Source organism: Octopus sinensis, linkage group LG5 (genome assembly GCF_006345805.1).
Source record: "Octopus sinensis linkage group LG5, ASM634580v1, whole genome shotgun sequence".
NCBI classification, from domain to species: Eukaryota; Metazoa; Mollusca; class Cephalopoda; order Octopoda; family Octopodidae; genus Octopus; species Octopus sinensis.
The window spans coordinates 99,094,134-99,110,439 of record NC_043001.1 but is presented as its reverse complement, the minus strand read 5'-3'; the positions used below and the strand labels follow the sequence as shown (position 1 = coordinate 99,110,439).

Here is a 16,306-nt window from a genome sequence, read left to right as displayed (position 1 = left end):
CAGCAACATTTATCATGATTGCAATAAAATAAAAATCAATATTAAATAACATTGATGAACAATGTCATTGATAGAGCAATAAGGTAAAGCTTTTGGAGAAGTGACATGGCAATCCAGTTTCAATTCCCATTTAAAGCCAGTTCCTTTCACTGATTCTATAAAAGCATCATATAAGATATAGACATTACAGCATTCTCTTTCCCAACTTTTACCTAGAACTGAAACCTTGAACCTTCTCTTTCTCACTTTTCTTGAGCTTTCATATTCTGTTTTCTTTCCTAAATCTGAAGCTCCAAACCTGTTTCCTCCTGCTTTCCTAAACCACAAGCCTTCAGCCTTTACTTTTCCCTTCTTTCCTAAATCTGAGGCCTTAAGCCTTCTATTTCCCACTACATTTCTAAATCTTTTCAAATCACATGCAACAGTCTTTAAAAAAATCAAGATCATAATGGACTATGTAGTCTACCACCTAAACAAAAATAAGAAAAAAAAATTCACGATGGCCATAATTTAAATGCCTTTGATCATAGCTTTGCTTCATTAAAACTGGTCCGAAGTGTTGATCATAAACTCAACACTGTCTGTACAAGTCCAGGGTTATTTCAAAAGACTACCAATAATGAATTGGCATGACTACATGTTTAAAAATTTTGCATTACATTCACATGGTTCCAAGTTCAACTTCACTGCGTGGTAATGTTAGACAAGTGTCTTCTAGTTGACCAAATCTTTGTGAGAGAGAACTTGGATAGAAAAAAACTGTGAGGAATCCCACTAAACTACACATAGGTAGTAGACATAATACATTGAATTGGCAGAGTCATTAGAGCATCACATTTAATACCTTTTGGGTTTTTGTTCCAGCTTTCTGTTCTCTGAGTTCAAATCCCACCAAGGTCGACTTTGCTTTTCCTCCTTTTGTGGTCAATAAAAAAAAGTATAATTTCAGAACAGTAGATAAACAGAATTGCTATGGTACCAAACACGATGCTTTGTGGTTTATTTTCCAGTTCTTTGCATTCTGTGTTCAAAATCCTACCATAACCACCATTATAGAAAAGTACAATCTTCTGGGTGGAATGGTAAAACCACCAAAATAAAATGGCACTGACTCAAAAGAGTTATCCTTAAGGACATAAACGGTTAAATAGATAATGATGATGACGAAAGCAGCAGTGGTGGTGGTGGTGGTGGTGACGGCAATGATGATGATGGGAAATGATGCAGAAGGTCTAGTTTAACACCACCCTCTGGACCTTAGATGCTTTTAGCCAAGTCCAATCTGTTGTAAAAGTCTCCAATCTAAAGATAATCTCCACCATTTCTTCCCCAGTCACTGAGACCCCAGAAAATTTATGGGCACTTCTTTTCATCTTCTGAGTCATTAAAAATATTTTGTTTTTAAATATCCATATAGATAGATAGTTTTTATTTGATAATCATTACAAAATAATAGTTTACAATAATGGGTTCTTGATTCAAAAGAATATATATTTGTATTGTTCACAACTGATTGATCTTTTAGTGCTTGATTTCTTGGTTTTATACATAATTGATTTTTTTTAGGTAGAAATTTAAAAGTCAACTGAAATATAGACGATACATGGTGCTTCCGTTGTCTATGACCAAAATAATAAACAATATAGGACAAAAAAATCTTGGTCAATTATAGTAAAACTTGTGATCTATTGATAATGGCAAAAACACCACATCACAAAAACAAAAATATTATCAGTCAGAAAATAAAATTTATGTGAATGAAATCAAAACAGCCTTTGTACAAAACTATGCCATAAAAAGCAATGTTATAATGCTTAGTGTGTTATTGTTGTTGTTGTGTCACCTCCAGGACATTCGTGATTGAACAGACTTATAACATGCAGATACAGGTAGTCAAATGAACAATTAAACACAAACGACAAATGTTGTTCCAGTAACCCATTTAAGGTGGTATGGTAAAACTTGAAGGAGATTTAGCTGCTAATTTTTGTAGGTCAAATGACTACATAGAGATTTCATTGATTCATGTATAGTACATAGAAACTTACAGGTATGTAAGAAGCTTGCTTGCCAACCATTTGATTCTGGGTCCAGTCCCTCTGCATGGTACCTTGGGCAAGTGTTTTCTACTATAGTCTCAAGCTGATCAAAGCCTTGTGAGTGGATTTGGTAGACAAAAACTGAAAGAAGCCCATTGCATGTGTGTGTGTGTTTGTCTTTGTGTCTATGTTAGTCTCCACCACTGACTGACAACTAGTGTTGGTGTATTTATGTCGCCATAACTCAGTGATTTGACAAAAGAGACCAATAGAATAAATACTAAAATAAGTAATGGGGTCAATTTGTTTGACTAAAATTATTCAAAGTGGTAGCCCAGCATGACCACAGTCTGTTACATGTGAGCAAATTCACCTAATTATTTTTACATAAGACAATCTACAATTAACATTAATTAAAAGTCAATTTACATGTATCTCATACAATTACAATGCATGATTAATTTACTTAAAAAATAAATATAGATGTCCCACTGAATTATTGTATAATTTAATCAAAAGTAAATTTATATCCATTGGGCCATTGAGTTTTCCTTATTAAACAACACATGTGCACAGTGTCATCTTAAAGTATGAGTACACTGGGCAGTTCAGTGGGGTCACAAGTCTGGCACTCAATGCTAATGTATACTGTGACTTGTTGTTAACAACATGTTGTTAACAGACATTAGCATTGAGTGCCAGACTTGTGGCCCCTCTGAACAGAAAACACGGGAAGATCAGTTAATTATGATTTTATTCAACATATTGCTCTCTCCTGTAAGAAGCTTGCTTCCCAACCACATGGTTCCAGGTTCAGTCCCACTGTGTGATACCTTAGGCAAGTGTCTTCTGATATAACCTCAGGCTGACCAAAGCCTTGTGGATGGATTTGGTAAATGGAAACTGAAAGAACCCCATTGTGTGTGTGTGTGTGTGTACTTGTGTTTTTTGTGTGTGTGTTTTCCCCCTACCACCACTTGACAACTGGTACTGGTATGCTTACATCCCATTTAACTTAGCAGTTCAGCACAAGAGACCAATAGAGTAAATACCAGGTTTTAAAACATAAGTAGTGGGATTGATAACTTCAAGGCAGTGCCCCAGCATGGCCACAGTCAGATGACTGAAACAAGATAAAAGATAATAGCTGAAGTCATTGCTATAGAAAGATTCTTAAGAAAAACTGAAATATAACAAAAGCTTGAGTGCGTTCTTCCTTCACTTCCGCTTCAGAAAACTGATGGCAAAATATGTGTGAATGTCAATGTATATAGTGTGCAATCTGTAAGGAAGCAGAGTCATCTAACCTATCTCAGGTCACTGAGGAGACACTGACAATAATAATAATTCAATCGTACTGGGAGGACATATGGAAAGAGAAATACACAATATAATAAAAAAACAAACAATATAGTATATGTAAGAAAAAAGAAAGAAAAGTACAATAACAACAGAATCAGCCTATCTTGTGGAGAATGTATAAATACAATTAAGACTGCCAGCAAATGGAACTGATAAAATTTCCAATTTCTCGTTACATTATTAACCAGTATACATGACCATGCAAAGCTAGAGTACAACATTCAGTTAATGACTTCAGAGACCATAATCAAAATTATGAGTGGTTACTGCTAGAAGAGAACACAGAAACATCAGGAAACTACAGACTGATAAACTACTTCTTTCCCTTTTTTGTTTTTTCTTTTCTTTTTATCTCTTTTAATAGGGTCTACTTAAGAGAGAGAGAGAGAGAGAGAGGAGTGAGGAAAAGGGAGTGTGTGTATATGTGCTTCATATCTGCCACATAACAGCATTCTGACCCTGATAAACTATAACTGTTTATATAGACAGTATCCCCTTAGTATAAAATTTCCTAACTAACCTCTAATTCATATTCTAGAAAGGAATGATAAAAGATAAAATAAGAACCTTGCACTAAATTAGTTAGGTAAAAAAACAGAAATTAAACAGGACAGTGATATTAAGCAGAGACATTAATGAGAGAATGCAGAACATCTTTAATATAACTAGACAAGTATGAAGGAAAATTTCCCTTGTTAGCTATCAATCAGATATCAACAGGATTTTGACAGCTTATGAGTGAATGATAAGATGTGTGTTGAAACTGATATATCACTTTACATTTCAATAGAGACCCTTGGCTGAACAGTGATCTGGAGCTCTACAGTGCCATGCAAGCCCACTGCATAATGGCACAGATCAGCAAACAGGTAATACAATACCAATACTTGACTGGTATTTTATTTCATTGACAACAGAAAGATGAAAGGTAAAGTTGAGACAGGATTTGCACTTAGAATGTAAAGAGCCAAAACAAATCAAGTGTCCATCATTGACAAGACCAAGGAAGGTCGAAATCATGTGATTTGGGCTCGACACTGGAAGTGGCAGGGATTTATCTCCCAATTAGTGATATAAACAAGATTGCATTTAGTACCAAAAGTCAATATGAGAGTTCCTCTCATGGTATCTATGGTAGTGTAGTTTGTTCTAACAGAATAGCCATGTTTAAGTGGGGATAAATATTACCTCTCAGTATTAATACTACTGTCTCTATCACTAGTATATATCTTTTTAACATGCTGACTGGCTAATCACAATACCAGCACCTGCTCTGGCACTGTTTTTCTATATATTGCTGGTGGGAAGATGAGATGCTGCTATATCTGGAGCATAAGTGCTCACCATTGACAAAACCAAGGAAGGTTGAAATTATGTGATTTGGTGGTCTCAGAATTGGAGATTGCAGTGATTTATTTCCCTGCAAGCAATATAAACAAGAGTGCATTTTGTGCCAAAAGCCAATATGAGAGTTTTTGTCATATCATCTACCGCAGTATAGTTTCTTCTAACAGAACATCCACATCTAAGTGGGGGATAAATACTGCAAAATACTTTGTTCAATGCTATAACAATTTTGTGAATCACCACCCTACTCTGGTAATTGATTTGTTCTTTATTTTATTGATCTCAAAAAGAATGAAAGGCAAGGTGACCTCAACAGGATTTGAAGTCAGAACATAAAGGCCCAGAACTAAAACTGTAAGGCCCTTTGTCTGATGTTTTAAAGATTCTGCCAGTCCAATCACTGCTCTAGTGATAACTTGCTTACCAACAATATATATAAATAAAACACCGACATTCAATACTCTAAAGCTGAGGAATCCTTCATCTGCAAGATAATATCTTATCATAGGGCAGAAAGGGTGTTGTAAGGGGATGTATGGATTTAAAGTACAGTTATTAGGAAACTCTGTAGTTACTGAAGACAACAGAAAAGAAAAAAACATAAGGCATGGATTGATTATCAAAATGCCTACCATACACAGATTCTGTGGTACCTGTGAAGATAAGCAAATCAAATGTGTAATATGTACAGATACTGCAGACAAGCTGTAAACCATCTCCTTTATATGGTGTATGTGTATACATATACATATATAACCATATACAAGAGTCAACATCTAGCCAAATACCTACTAAAAATTTTGTAGATCAATTCAACTGTGCTATTAATATTCAAATGCATATGAGATAAAACAAATGTGCCAAAGCTTAAGATGAACCAGTTAATTATTAATTAAAGTTTGATTTGTTATATTAGATTTAGGCACATAAAAATCATAAAATTAGAAGAGAACCATTAATATGGGTGCAGACATGGTTGTGTGGTTAAGAAATACACTTCACAATTATGTGGTTTTATTTTCAATGTCGCTGTGTGGTATCTTGGGCAAGTATCTTCTACTGTAAACCAAGGCTAACCAATGTTTTGGGGAGGAATCAGATGAATGGAAATTATATGAAGCCTGTCATGTATATATGTATATATTGGCATACAACCAGGTAGATGGGTAGATAGATAAACAGATAGACATTGGTTGCTCAGAGCTATAATGGAAGACACTTGCTGAAGGACTTGTGCAATGGAGAATGAACCCAATGCACAGTACTTTGGGCAAGTGGTTCCATAGCAAACATCTGAACCACACAGCCCATGCCTGAGCTTATATGCTATGTCTGGCAAGGTAATATTTCCCCCATCACCAGATATGTCGGAAATGAACGACAAGGCTTGTATGACAATGATACTCGTTTATGACTATCGCACAATGTGAAGACAAGGAAACCTATTAGCAAATAAAATTAATTTGTTAAATGAAATTAGTCAAAATATATTTGTATTAAACTGTATAGAGATAATTGAAACACACAAAATACACGAATTCCTCACTGTATGTTACAGTATTGCTCTTGTTCTGAATTTAGATTATGCAGTGATTCTAAATAAGGAAGTGGTGTGTGCAGTTTTATGCAAAGAAGCATTATAAGATCCAGAGTTCGACCAGATTTATCTCTGATTATTGATCAAATATAGGAATTCTTAATACTTGAGACTGAAATTAACATTTAGCAAGAGATTGTTATTGGAATAGTTTACTGAATGTTCTTCACATCAAGAATATATTAAAGTTATTATATACAAAGACACTGGTGTGACTGTATGGCAAGAAGTTTGCTTCCCAAAAACATGGTCTCAGGTTCATTCCCACTACATGTTACCTTAAACAAGTGTCTTCTACTATAATCTCAGACTGACTAAAGCCTTGTGAGCAGATTTGGTAGACAGAAATTGAAAGAAGCCTATTGTGCATGGGTGTGTGTGTGTGTGTCTCTCTCTCCCCTTGTCTTGACATTGCATGATAGTTGTAAATGTGTGTCACTATCATAGAAGCAGTGTCATTCATTTCCAGTATTCTGCAAGAACATGTCTGGCAATGAGGAAATATTACCTTGCTTGGAAACAGGTGAGGTTAAATGACAAGAAAGGCATCTGGTTGTAGAAAATTTGTCTCAAATAAACTCTGTTCGATACATGAAAAATAGGACATATGAGGATAGGATAGTGAATTAGAAAATCATTAGAGTATTGGAGAAAATGCATTGTATTATTTGCTCATTCTGAGTCTTTAGATTCTGAGTTCAGATCACACCAAAGTAAACTTTACCTTTCACCTCTGCTCCTTGTCTTTGTTTTTAAATTATAACAAAACTAGCATAACTTCAGTCAGTCAGGATTAACTAAGAGAGCAAAGTTTATTTTATGAAAGACCAGCCGTTGCCTATACATACAAGTCTAATCTCTCCGCATCGCTGACATTATCTGAGAGAAAGACAAAGACAAGACAAGAACCAGTACAAGAATTTGGCACCAGTAACCAGAAGTTACTGTGAGAACACAATGGGATACAACAGATCCTACATAGCATCCTATCTGCAACTCAAACAGTTCTGCTAAACCACTAATCTAGATTATAAATTGATTAATTAATTTTTTTATTATTGACCCAGAAAGGATGAAAGGCAAATTGGACTTTTGTAGGATTTGAACTCAGAGTGCAGATAGACAGAAAAAATACAACAATGCAGTCTAGCCAATTCCCTAACATCTCTGCCAACTCACCAACAAACATATATAACTGAGAATATTGTTAGTGAAGTCAAATATACAATATAAATCATCATCATTGTCATCATCCTCATTTTTACATCTACATTTTCCATGCTGGCATGGATTGGACAAGTTTTATTGGGGCAATATTCATTTTCTATAGCCAGATGCCCCTTCTGTTACTATTCCTTACTTGCATCGAAGGTACACATCCCCAGGTCTTTTACATAATGAACCCTCAATAACATGGGCATGTTTTTACAGCTGGTGTAAACAATGGCTCTTCCACATAAATAGTGCCATTGCTTTATGCTAAAGCATACTGACATTATCAAGACACAAATTGAAAGACATAAGCACACACAAAAACACACACACGCACATGCACCATGCACACACACACAAGAGAGGCTTCCATAGTTTCTACCTAACAATGCACACGGGCCATGTGCAAGAAATTAACTCTAAACTTTAAAGCAAACTTAACCACACAGCCATTCTTGTGTCTAAAATGTACATTAAAATAAATAATTCAATGGGATAAATGTGCCTGATGTAAAAAGAACAAATTCTTGAATATTAGATGGAATGCTCTATAAAGATACATTCAGTTCAGCATCTACCATAATTAAACATACATGGTCTGATCAATAAGTATCAGGAATGTTGTCATAGTAACGAAGCTGAAGCACATAGAGTGAAGCTGCTTGGCACAGATTGAAATCTGCTGTGGATGTGCACTAAGTTTTAACATTCTACCTCACTTCCACTGTTTACAGTAGTGCTTGGAAGGAAGGTGTGTAGCATGTGATTGTCACATTGACCATGACTGAGAAAGCTGAGCAGAGAATCTGCATCAAATTTTGATAAAAGCTTGGCAATATCTGCTCACAGGCCTATGCAAAGTTTTCAAAAAGTTTTCATTGTTCTCAACACAATCAAGATCTTGTGCAACTGAAATCCGAATGTCTTTTTGGTTAGCTGAAAGTAGTTTTGGCACAAACTTGGCAGACACATGTCTCATACCCAAATCTTCAGTGATAATGGACTGAACTGAACTGTAACTAATCTACACATCCTCTGATAACTCACAGATGGTGATTTTGATGATTTCCCCTCACAGCTTCATGCATATCTGCAATGTTTTTCTCAGTTCTGCTGGTTTCCCAGAATGTTCATCAGTATCAACATTTTTTCAGCCATCTTGGAAACATCTGAACCACTCATACACTTGTGTGCAGCTCATACACTCCTCTCCATACACTTTCTGCAACTTAGCATTGGCCTCTGAGCAGGTATCGCCATGACAACTTTCTCTGTCATGGTCAATGCAATGATCACACACTACACACCTTCCTTCCAAGCACTGCTGTGAACAGCAAAAGTGAGCTGGATAGTTAAATTTAGTGTGCATGCACATCAGATTTCAAGGTCAATCTTTGCCTAGCAGCTTTACTCTGCGTGATTTAGCTTCATTATTATGACAACAGTCTGGATACCTATTGATCAGACCTAGTATGTGTTTCAATAATAAAACAATTAAATATCATACCACTTGTCAACAGTCATGTTACTAAGTGCACTCAGAATTGTCTGATATTAAATATTCACAAAACTGATGAGATTTGATTTGATTTCAGTGACACAAGTAATGTGTCATGGCACAATTTAGAAACCTCTGCTTTATATTATCAAAATTAAAGCCTCTGTCAGTCAGGATTAACTATGCATCTGCACCTGTACATGGAAATCTAGGCAAAGTTTTCGTGTAGCAGACTGGCTGTTAGCCATGCACACAAGTTTCTCTTCCTCATAACGTTGATGATGTCCAAAGAAAAGGCTGACACTTTAATCCATTAGCAGTCACATTACTCTGCCAAATGTAGTGATTATCTATTCACATGTTTTTCAATTATCAACCATAATCTTGCAGCTTCAAAATTTTGATGATGAGATTGTTTATTTTTAGAATGACATTGTAGGGTAGGTGTGAGAGGCTGGATCTGAACAGTTTGAACATAAAACAGGTAGACTATTTGAGCCAGAGATGGTTCAAATGCTTAAGGATTAAGACTGATACAACTTGACACTAGTGTCTCATGATTGTTATCATCTAATATCCATTTTCCATGTTGGTAGGGGTTGAACAGTTTGATAGGAACTGCAAACCAGAAGACTCTACAGCTTTTCTATGGCATGGTTTCTATGGCTGTATGCTCTTTCTAATGCCAAATATATTGCATGTATTTCTGTCAGAATACAAATGGCTAGAACAGCTACTGTGAGGCATCTAATCTGATGCTCTAACAGTTTCACCAATTTATTACCAAGTATTGGTACTTTTTTACTGACCCTAAAAGGATAGAAAGTAATATTGATTTGAATTGGATTTGGACCCAGTATGCAGAAAACCTGAAAAAAAATGCTGCAAGACATTCTACCCAAAAAACTAATGGCTTTGCCAATTTACTTCCTTTGCTAAAAATAACAACCAAATATGTCTTAAATTACATCCTACAATACATGAAAAGTATAAATTGGATGTTGAAGTCTTAAGTCTATCATGTCTGAGTAAAAGACAAGATGTTCATAGGTGGAATGCTTTTGATCATAAATCTGCTTGATCACATGAAAGCAACTCAAGTAAAGTAGTGATAAAAATAAAGCAATTAAACAAGTTTGCATTGAGCAAAGAAATCCAAAACTCTGGACAATCAAAATTTCATAGAACTTTATTACAAAACTAATCTAAATTCATTTCTCAAATTATATTACAGGCTAACTTTGATAAGGTCTTAAATTAACTTCACAGAAACAAAGCACATGATAAATTCTTTGACATTTGTGTCATTGCACTTGCAGCAGAAGAATAAACTGTAGCTGAAAATACTTTAACTGACAGGCATAGATGAGAGAATGGTTAGTTATTATGTCTGCTATAAATAGATTTGAATCTGCTCAAGATGTGAATGTTAAGAAAGTCCTCATTTGACATTCTTTACATTCAAATGTTATAATAAAATATTTAACACAATCACGAAAATAAGTAACCAAAGAAAAATTTTTAGAATTTAAACAGGAATTAAACATGAAATAAACCTGGAACACTATAAATAATGATCTAAACAAAAAAAATTCATAAATCTCTTCCCAACTTATCTAATTCCTTATAAATTAAAAGTCATGGTGTATTCAAACACAGTAACCTTGGAATTCAACTGATAATTTGTAAGCATATTTTAAAATGTCAGTGAGAAGCTTCTGAAATCTTGGAAGCATTTTTAACCAATATCTTAACAAAAAAAGATTTGCAAGTTGTTAATTATAATGCTGATGACCACAAATGACATTCAGTCTGAAACTTAAGACCTCTACAGAATATTCTAAACAACTGTTATTTTTAATGAAGCCTACTGTTGGCACAACTGTTAGCAAGCCAGACAAAATGTTTAGTGGCATATCTTCCAGCTTATGATCTGTGTTCAAAAACTGCCAAGGTCAGCTTTGCCTCATCCTTTGAGGTTCAATAAGAATAAGTACCAATCAAGTACTGGGGCATGGAGGGAGGAATTTGATATAATCAGGGTTGATACAATCAAATACACCTCCCTCAAAATTTCAGGCCTTGTGCCTGTATTAGAAAGACTTCTTAATCAAGCCTTAATTTTTCATCATCATTTAATATGAGCTTCCATTCTGGTATGGGTTTGATGGTTTGACAGGGAACCAGTGAGCTGCAAGTCTGTGTTGAACACTGATGTCATCGTTGGCATTGTTTCTATGACAAGACGCCCTTCCTAATGCTAATCACTTTGCAAAGTGTACAGGTCCTTGTGTGTGTGTGTACCACCAACACTAATGAGGTAAACAGATAACTTGCAAGACTTAATAATTCTTCTTATATTTTTGATAGACACCTACTGCTGACTTTGTTTTTTAAATATTTTTTTAGATAAAAATGAAATATGCAAAAAATATTCCTGCATAGTGGTTAGCTAACTCACTTCTCAATCAGTTGATTTCAGGTTCAGTCACACTGCATGGCAGCATGAGCAAATGTCTTCTATTATAAACCAAAGGTTATAATAGAAGACATTTGTATCTCCTATTACACCAGGGGCATAGTGGGAGACACACACTTTTGTACTGTGTTACAGACTGTCGGACAACCTAAGTTTGAAGACAAGAAGATTAAAACCCTAAGTTTGTCGATAAAAAAAAAAAAAGGTGGATTGAATTTACTTTCAAATGTTTTCAACATCAGAACTAAATTCAGTAATATTAAATATAGTAATTAGGGAAAATATTAGATGTTAGCTACATTATCATCAGACTGAACAGTCAAGGAGATAACACACAGTACTATATAAATTGCTCACTAACTAGGAATAACAACCAAGTCTCCCTCAAAGCATACCGTGTCTTAAAGAAAGAGAGGATACATTGGGTAATAAAGTCCCATATACCAGTAGAAAGATAGGATGGTACTACTGAAATACTTTTGAACATAGATCTGCTGTACAATCAGGGTTGACTTGACCTAGAGATAAATGAACAACATCCAGTGACCCTGACTAAGAAGCCATGAAAGTATATCATCTTTACCATTACTTATCAGGCTGTGTAGTAACTTGAATACAATACAAAGATGTTCTTTAAAAAAATCTGTTGTATACAATCATTATGATGTTGAAATGATGCCATCAAAACACAAAAATAATGTTCTTACACCTTAGCTCATTCCAGTTATAGAAGAACTGAAAGAAAGGTAATTTGATGAGGGGGAGATAAATAAATAATAGAAGCTGTGGTAGTGGTGATGGTGGTGCAATGGTACTTTTATTTCTCCATCCTCTTATGAACTGAGCTTATTTTCTTATCTTATAGTTTAGATCAAGCTGCCATGTTCTAGATATGAGAACGTAGTTTTGATTCTGAGGAATGATGTTCCTTTCTTTTCCCATTTTTTTTTTTTTTTAGTACAATCTTTACATCTGTTAATGTAACATCAAATATAAGATGCAGAAATGTAATGTTTGATATTATATCTTTTAATACTTTTTGCCTTTTTTCAATTAAAAGTAGTAGCCAACTGATATTGCACATTTTTACCCTAACTCATTCCATATTTTGGAGAAATAATGCTTGAGAAATTCTTCTGTGAATTAGATAGGTATCTAGTATGACACCTCTTAACCCTACAATTCCTGTTGTTAATGATTCTCATTGTTTTAAATATTATGCCCTTATGGCATAGAAAAACAACAAAATTCAAGACTTAGACAATCTTTATGGATTATTTACATCTGGATAACATTATTGTACAGGAAGAATTATAGTTCAAGAAGAATATTGCAGAATTATTGATATTTGAATATATGTATACACACACATGCGGTTCAATCTCACTGTGTGGCACCTTGGATGCATGTGTCTTCTACTACAGCCTCGGGTCAACCAAAGCCTTGAGTGGATTTAGTAGGCAGAAACTGAAAGAAGCCTGTTGCATGTGTGTGTGTATATACACACATACATATACCCATATATATATCATCATCATTTAATGTCCTTTGTCCATGCTGGCATAGGTTGGATGGTTTGACCAGAGCTGGCAAGCTGCACTAGACTCCAGTCTGATTTGACATGGTTTCTATGGCTGAATGTCCTTCCTAATGCCAATCACTTTACAGAGTGTGCTATGTGCTTCTATGTGGCACCACATGGGAGCTTGAGCATGGCACTGCATGGGCACTTTTATGTAGCACTTCCACAAGTACTTTACACCACTCAAAGGATCAGTCTTACCACTTCTGTTGTGGAGTACGGGCCTTCTTGAATATGGCAAGGTACCATACATACGTACATCTTTATGTCTGTTTGTTCCCCACCACCACTTGACAACCAGTTCAGCAAAAAAGGCCAAGAGAACTGAAAGAAAGGTAATTTGATGAGGTGGAGATAAATAAATAATAAAAGCTGTGGTAGTGGTGATGGTGGTGCAAAGGTACTTTTATTTCTCCATCCTCTTATGAATTGGGTGGTGCACTGTGTTCTGGAGCACAACACTTGATTTCATGTTGCTCAAACCACCCAGCTGGCAAAAATAAGTAATCCAACGACAGACTGGTGTCCTGTTCAGTGGGGAATATACGTGCCACAGAATCAGGAAAATTGGCCTTATGAGTCTATGGCTCAGGAAGGATCTTTGATCATTTTTTTTGTGGACTTGTCTGGTGCTTATTTTATCAAATCCAGAAAATGAAACAGCCAAGTTGACCTCAGCAGGATCTGAACACAGAATGTAATGGGTCATAACTATATACAATTAGGCATTGTGTCAGCCATTCTAATAGTTCACTAATATGCTGTTCTGACTTAAAACTAAATATTAATAAGAACTACCAAGCATCATATCCAACAAACACCTCTGTAATGAGAGTTACCATCACAACCAGGGGTTGTAAAAAATTGACGAAAAATTAATTGCAATATATTAGTCCAATTAATCGATTGGGGTTGTACTGCCAATTAAATAATTGATTGCAATCATATCAATTAATTGCAACATTGTCAGTGAAAGTTTTTCAAATGGCTCATACTTCATTTGACATTCAGTTGGCAAATACAGTGTTCTGTTATTATTTGAGGTACTGTGTTGACGCTTTTTCTGACTGCTGAGAATGATTCATACATTCTGTCATGCTTAGGAATTGATTATTCTGTATGTTGTCAAATAATCGCTGTTGAGTGATTCTTGGTTCTGACTACAGAGAATGATTCACACATTCTGTCTTCAAGTCATTAAATCATAACTTTGCCTGCAACACGGTTATATCTTGAATTCCACTCCAACATATTAACTGAATCAGACTTTCATCAGTGGAGCGCTGAAATATCTTCTATTTTAAACTGTGGCGAAATAACTTTTATTTTAAACTAATCCATGCTGCATGAAAACGAAAAATCATGCAAAAATATTTTAACCAGACAGACAGGCAGTAAACATGTACGGAAATGCAAGTGTGGAAAAAGTTGACCTTGAAAAAAGGAACTGGATGGACAAATCTTATGAATCATTAAAAAAACCAGCATCCAGAGTATTCTACTACACAAGCAACTGGACAACCATCTTTATCAAGTTTTCTTTCCGCAAGAAGTAGTTTGGTCAGTTGCTTGGCCTTAAAAGTCTATGGTTGGATTGAGTGGGTATGTGTTGGTTTAAAACAATCTTCCTTTACCCAAGACTTACTGACTCATAAGTACACAAACTTGGGAAGTATGACAAATGTGACCTTAAAGAAATACATGGAGAAACTTACTCAAGAAGTGGAAAAGAAAATATCTGATGAACTTCCAAGTAAATTTTCATTGGTAATTGATGGTTAGACTAAGGGTTCGACACATTTCATTGGACTTTTTGAATCTTATTCGTGCAATTATCAAAATGCCTATTGTACTGTTTTGCTGGCATTTTCATCAATGGTAAGTGAAACATCATTCACTGCTTCTGATTGTGTCAAATTTATAGAGTATACGTTAAGTGTCTATAAAAAAAACTTAGAAAATGTTGTAGCTATTACCAGAAATAATACTGGAGCAAACAAATCTATAGTGAATTTGTGTAGAATAACATTGATTGGATGTGCCACTCATAAATTCAATCTAGCTGTGTCTGCTTATCTCGACAAGCAGGAAGTTCTGCTTGATAAAATTAATATGTTGATGGGCAAGCTAAAATCATTAAAACTTGTGGGTAAACTTTGGGAAAAAATGCCTTTGCAACCTATACAAAGAAATAAAACCCATTGGTCAAGTACTTATGACATGAGTGAGAGGTACATCCAACTCAAGCTGTTTTTAGACTCTTTTCAAGGCTATCCAAAGCTGGTTGATTATCTGTTGACACCAGATAAATTGTTTTTTAGAGTCTGCAGACTCTAAAAGACAATTTAATAAAGTTACGCTCAGTAACAAGTTGCCTTGCAACGAACAGAAATAGATTTGGGAGATGCTTGAATTCTTTTTGACAAAATTCTTGCACTGTGTCCTTATGAGGAGTTTAAAAAATATTTGCTTCCATTGGCACCCATTGGGCACAGCCCAAATTTTGAAAGTGGAGAACAACATACAGAAATAGAACTAACTGTAGATGAAGTAGCTCCTCTACATCAGCTGAAAGTGGTGACAGACATGTCACAACAGTCTAATTTACCTGTAGAAAATGATTTTGCTTTAATTTGTTTGAAAAAATACAAAGATAAAATTTCACCTCAGCAATATCTGAACCGTAGATTTTTGTTATCAATGTCCAACATCTTGAAATGTTTCTTCAGCTCAGCAGCTTATGCTTTTAATGACTTTCGGCAATACTTTACACCAATGAATTTAGAAATGCAATTATTTCTAAAAGTCAATCGCACTTTCTGGGATGAAGAACTAGTTTCAGAAATCTCCAACCGTTCATGACCTTTTGCTATATTAGAATATTTTAATTGTGCTACTTGTTTGAGAAACTCTTCCAATTAAATACTTTCAATTTATTTGTTTTTCAATTTCTGTACAATGTAGAGTATAAATGTTGTTTGTTTCCAATTCTAAATCAATAAAATTAACTTAAAACATTTTCTGATAAAGTTTTTCGAAACTATAACATGTGCCTTTTATTTTCCTATCATTTTCGCACTTTTCTAAATCAAAGCTAACACTCCAAAATACATGGTGTTTTTACGTCCAGCAAAATAATTGACAATTAATTGCAATAATTGATTGGCCTGTATCCCAATTAAAATTAATT

The 16,306-nt window shown here is 34.9% G+C and overlaps 1 protein-coding gene across 3 annotated transcripts in view; it reads right to left on the bottom strand.

Moving 5' to 3' along the window:
* The window catches only part of LOC115211965 (NADPH:adrenodoxin oxidoreductase, mitochondrial), a 177,487-nt gene that overhangs the window by 123,264 nt on the left and 37,917 nt on the right, over positions 1–16,306 (bottom strand). The window contains exon 2 of one of the 3 annotated variants that reach the window (XM_036502964.1): positions 845–915. The exons of the other annotated variants lie outside the window; for them this stretch is intronic. The gene's annotated coding sequence lies outside the window, so the exon portion shown is untranslated. The remainder of the gene's footprint in view (positions 1–844; positions 916–16,306) is intronic. 3 annotated transcript variants of the gene reach the window in all.